Consider the following 5,583-nt stretch of genomic DNA (forward strand, 5'->3'; position numbering starts at 1 on the left):
ATGGCCCCCATGACTCAGCGGTTGAACCTCTTCTGTTTATTTATACTCATGCCCTTGAAGAACTCATCCAGCTCATGGTTTTAAATCCCATCTTCATATTGGAGACTCCCAGATTTTTATCTCCAACCAGACCTCCTCTCTAATCTCAAGTCCAACTGCCTACTCCACATCTCCATGTTGATGTTTGATACCTAACTTGTCCAAAACTAAATTCCTCATCCTCCCCTCCTAATCTGCCCTTTTCATGCTCTTCCTCATCTCAAAAACTGTCCACTTTACTGAACTTCTAATTGCTCAGGCCAGAAACCTCAGCATCATCCCTGAGTCCTCTTTCTCTCATGCCCCAAATTCAATCTGTCAGCAAATCCTGGCAGCTCTATCTTTAAAATATATCCAGAATTCTTACCACTGAAAAAGTTACAAGGTAGCCATTAAAAACAACATGCAAGACATTTTACTTAAAAACATGGAGTGGAAAGTGGCATGCAAGTCCTTTGTGCAATGTGATTCCAACAATGAAAATATGCTTCTAATGAAGATTTGAAAGAAAGCCTCACAAATAATATCCTTAAAAAGCCACAGAGATATTTTCATATTGTCTCATATTTTTCTTTGAAAATATTTATCAAGCTATAAAACTTCTGGGAAGATTTCAGTGTTTGTAGTACTGATGGATGTTTATGGAGCACAGTACCATTTTAAATAGCCCTTTGACATCAGTGGGGAAAGGAACCCATATTTCTGGAGACTTTTACTTGTACCACATGCTGTGCTAATTGTTTTGCACATACTATCTCATTTAATTCTCTCACCCTTTAAAAAAAACAGCTTTATTGAGGCATAATTGACAAACAATAAATGTTTACAATGTTTAATGTATATTTTGATGTTTTGGCATACATATACACCCGTGAAACAATCACCAAATCAAGATCGGGGGCAGATCCACCACCTGAGAGGTCTCTTTGTTCCCCACCCCTCCCTGCTTCCCAGCTCCCCAAGCAACCATTGATCTACTCTCTGTCACTGTAGATTGGTTGGCATTTTCCACAGCTTTATATAAATAGAATCATACATTATGTCCTTTTTTTTTTTTTGGTCAGGCTACTTCTGAATGATCTTTTTATGTCTTATTCACATCTTATAGCTGAAGAAATCAATTCATAGAAGTTTATATAACTTTCCTAAAATCATACAGTAATAAGAGGTGAACCTGGAATTTCACTCCATGTCTGCTTGTCACCTCTACATGTTAAAAGTGAAGCTCCAAATTGTTAAAGGAATTGCCAAAAGTTATAATACCAGTGACTGGCCAAAGTAAGACAGAAACCCACTGTGCCATATGCCTCTTGGTTATTTATGTGGCTGTTGGAAAGAGCATTAGGACTCCTTCTAGATTTCACTAAGACCACATTTTTCAGAAGCCCAGCCATTAACCTGACCTTGATGATGGCCTTGGACAGAAGATCCAATGTGGTGTGCTTGGCAAAAGCTTCCTTCAACACAGTGTCTTTCAGTTTGTCAGAACAAAGAAATCTATTTCTCTAGAAACTGCCTTTGATTTCCCTTGAATTGCTGTCCTCTTCAGAAGATACCTGAACTGAGAGTAAAGGGAACCGCTTGTAGTTTGGGTCCCTCCCTCTCCATCCCTCCCCTCCCTCCCTTCTCTGCTCCTTACTCCTCCCTCCCTCTCCTCCTTCCTTTCCTCTTTTTTTTCCTCCATTTCTATTCTTCATAGTATTCATTTGCAGTGAATCTTCATCATTACTTTTGTTACCACTGCTTTATACTCTAGGTGGCCTAGACTGCCAGAGTAATGCATGGGATTGGAGCCAAAATGCTTGGTTTGTGATTCTCTAAAACTGCCACATTGTTACAGCCTGATTTCCAATTAATATATTTATATTTATTATTATTTACATATATTTATTAGGCTTATATGATGTCTTTGTATCTACAAGATCACATAAGTTTTAGTATCTGCAAAGTTTAATTAGTGGGTTAGGAGTTGTTTACATATCAAAAAACAAGCTTAAAAAGATGGAAAACAGTTTATATAATAAGCAGTAAGGTGATACCCTGAAAAAGGTATTAAAATTATTGAATGCTTATCAGAAAGGCCTTCATAGTGTTTCTTTTAAATTTTTTATTGAAGTATAATTGATTTACAATATTGTGTAAGTTTCAGGTGTATAGCACAGCAATTCAGTTACATGTGTATGTATATATATATTTTTCAGATTCTTTTCCCTTATAGTTATTACATAATATTGAGTATAGTTCCCTGTGCTGTACAGTAGGTCCTTGTTGGTTATCTGTTTTATACATAGTAGTGTGTATATGCTAATCCCAGCCTCCTAGTTTATCCCTCCCCCTACCCCCTTTCCCCTTTGGTAACCATAAGTTTGTTTTCTGTGTCTGTGAGTATCTTTCTGTTTTGGAAATAAGTTCATTTGTGTCTTTTTTTTCTTTTAGATTCTACATATAAGCAATGTCATATGATATTTGTCTTTCTCTCTCTGACTTCACTTAGTATGATAATTTCTAGGTTAATCCATGTTGCTGCAAATGGCATTATTTCATTCTTTTTTATGGCTGAGTATATTCCATTGTGTGTGTGTGTGTGTGTGTGTGTGTGTGTGTGTGTACACACACACACACACACACATCATTTTTTTGGCCATGAGGGCATGTGGGGTCTTAGCGTGGCATCTTCTTTATACATTCATCTGTCGATGGACATTTAGGTTGCTTCCATGTCTTGGCTATTGTAAATAGTGCTGCAATGAATATGGGGGTGCATGTATCTTTTCGAATTACGGTTTTCTCTGGATGTTTACCCAGGAGTGGGATTGCAGGATTGTATAGTAGCTCTATTTTTAGTTCTTTAAGGAACCTCCATACTGTTCTGCATAGTGGCTACACCAATTTACATTCCCACCAACAGTGTAGGAGGGTTCCCTTTCCTCCACACCCTCTCCAGCATTTACTGTTGTAGACTTTTTTTTTAAAATATTTATTTATTTATTTATTTATTTATGGCTGTGTTGGGTTTTCGTTTCTGTGTGAGGGCTTTCTCTAGTTGTGGCAAGCGGGGGCCACTCTTCATCGCGGTGCGCGGGCCTCTCACTATCACGGCCTCTCGTTGCGGGGCACAGGCTCCAGACGCGCAGGCTCAGTAATTATGGCTCACGGGCCCAGCCGCGCCGTGGCATGTGTGATCTTCCTAGACCAGGGCTCAAACCCGTGTTCCCTGCATTGGCAGGTGGATTCTCAACCACTGCGCCACCAGGGAAGCCACTGTTGTAGACCTTTTTGATGATGGCCATTCTGACTGGTGTGAGGTGACACCTGGTTGTAGTTTTGATTTGCATTTCTCTAATAATTGGTGCTGTTGAGCATCCTTTCATGTGCCTTTTGGCCATCTGTACTTCACAGTGTTTTAAATCATCTGTTTAAAATTGATATTAAGGACTTCCCCGGTGGTGCAGTGGATAAAAATCTGCCTGCCAATGCAGGGGACACGGGTTCGATCCCTGGTCCAGGAAGATCCCACATGCCGCAGAGCAACTAAGCCTGTGTGCCACAACTACTGAGCCTGCGCTCTAGAGCCCGTGAGCCACAACTACTGAGCCTGCGTGCCACAACTACTGAAGCCCATGCGCCTAGAGCCCGTGCTCCGCAACAAGAGAAGCCACCGCAATGAGAAGCCCGCGCACCGCAACGAAGAGTAGCCCCACTCGCCACAACTAGAGAAAAGCCCATGAGCAGCAACGAAGACCCAATGCAGCCAAAAATAAATTAAATTAAATTAAAATAAAATTGATTTTAATTGTGTGTAACTATTGTACTCTGTGCATGTAAACTTAAATGTTAGAAACCATATGTTTTGACAAAATTTCTGAAGCTCTTGTCTAACTTACCTATGAAAAATAATGTTCTATATCCACCAGGGCAAAGTTTTTAAGGAGATGCAACAAACTGTGACAGCAGCTCCCATATCACAAATGCAAGCTAGAATAATCTGGGGAAATATATCAATATGAATGTTAATTGATACATGAGACTGACTTATAAAACTGCAAGCTGGAAAGGGATAGAAATCATCTTTAGAGTCTGGCTATATATGCCTCATATTCCTGGATTTATGCCCAGCAACTCAGCAGAGTAGGAAGAAAGTACTAAAGCATTTTTTAAATGATGATATTGATGAGTGAGGGATAAGTCAACCTCCATCCTTTCTCATGAAAAATTCGAGGTTATAGGTTTGAGGTTGTATTTATGAGACCCTGAAACAGCATTTAAATCTTTTTTTTTACAGGCAGATGAACAATATACATTGAACCTGGCAAATTTTTAATAAAGAAATAAAATGTTACCTTTACAAAGAGATTCTTTATGACTTATAGACTTGTAAAGCCTGCTTGTTTTTATCTCTAATATTTTCATACTTATCTGTTATTTGTTTTCATGTAGCATACCAGGCCTAGGAGGTTATATCCAGGGCAAAATTTATGTAGGTGATAAGAGAGAACTAAATACGGCATGGTAAAAGAAAGAAGTCAAAGTTTTTAATTTAAAATATCCAGCTGAAAAATATGAAATCAAGGGAACAAAAGTATCAAATGAACATTAGGGTAAAAGGTGGGAAATGAAATGTTCTAACTCAGGCAGGATTTCAGCTCTTTTTGACTTCAGTGACATTTAATTCTGGAGATAGCAAGTTCCTGGGTCTCTCTATTTTTATATGTCCCATATTCTCTGAGCACAAAGAGTAGAGAAGACACAGAATGTGGAGGTAGATGTGGATACCCACATATTTTCCAGTTCCCTTGGTGGTTATTTCACCTGCCTGAACTTCGCTTTTCCCACATGTTAAGATGAGGCCTCTCACAGTACACACCTCCCAGAGTGTTGCTGGGATTAAGTGAGTTCATGCATGTAAAGTGCTTAGCAAATAAGCCCTCAAATATGCCAGACATTACAAAGGGAAAGTATAGAAACATATTATAAATCGGTCTGGTGGAACTCCAGTTTCTTTCCTTTTTCTTACCTTGGTCCGAGGGTTGAAGGCTGTTTCCTTCTCTTGTTCAAAGCAACCATCACCAGCTCTGCTCATCAAACTCTCTGACACACATCAAACTTTCCCACCTCAGCACCTCTTACAGAGAAGGAACTTGAACTCTGGGGACCCTCAGTTGCCTGCCTCAGGAGAGACATGCCTTTTGAGATCGTGTATTTCATCTAAAATTTTTGCCCATCTTGTACCCTACTTCATAATACATGTGCATAATGTAACATATTTACTGCAAATTTTCGGACACATTTGTCACTCCAGGAGGATGTGGGTTTATCCTATGATTTCCAATAACTCCTAGAATGTGGTTCCATGTTCCCAGAGTATAAAAACCCAGAGACCGACTCCCAGCCCTCAGGATCCGTTTAGTTAGGAAGAACTAATGAAGGCAGATCCTTTGTCCAAAGCAGGAATTTGGCTGCTCTGAGGACCTGAGCAAGCATGGTTTCACGTTTCCTGTTGCTGCCTCTCTCAGGGGCATTTTGCAGGGGGAGGCGGATGTCTTA

The sequence above is a fragment of the Balaenoptera musculus genome, chromosome 5 (assembly GCF_009873245.2).
Source record: "Balaenoptera musculus isolate JJ_BM4_2016_0621 chromosome 5, mBalMus1.pri.v3, whole genome shotgun sequence".
NCBI lineage: Eukaryota > Metazoa > Chordata > Mammalia > Artiodactyla > Balaenopteridae > Balaenoptera > Balaenoptera musculus.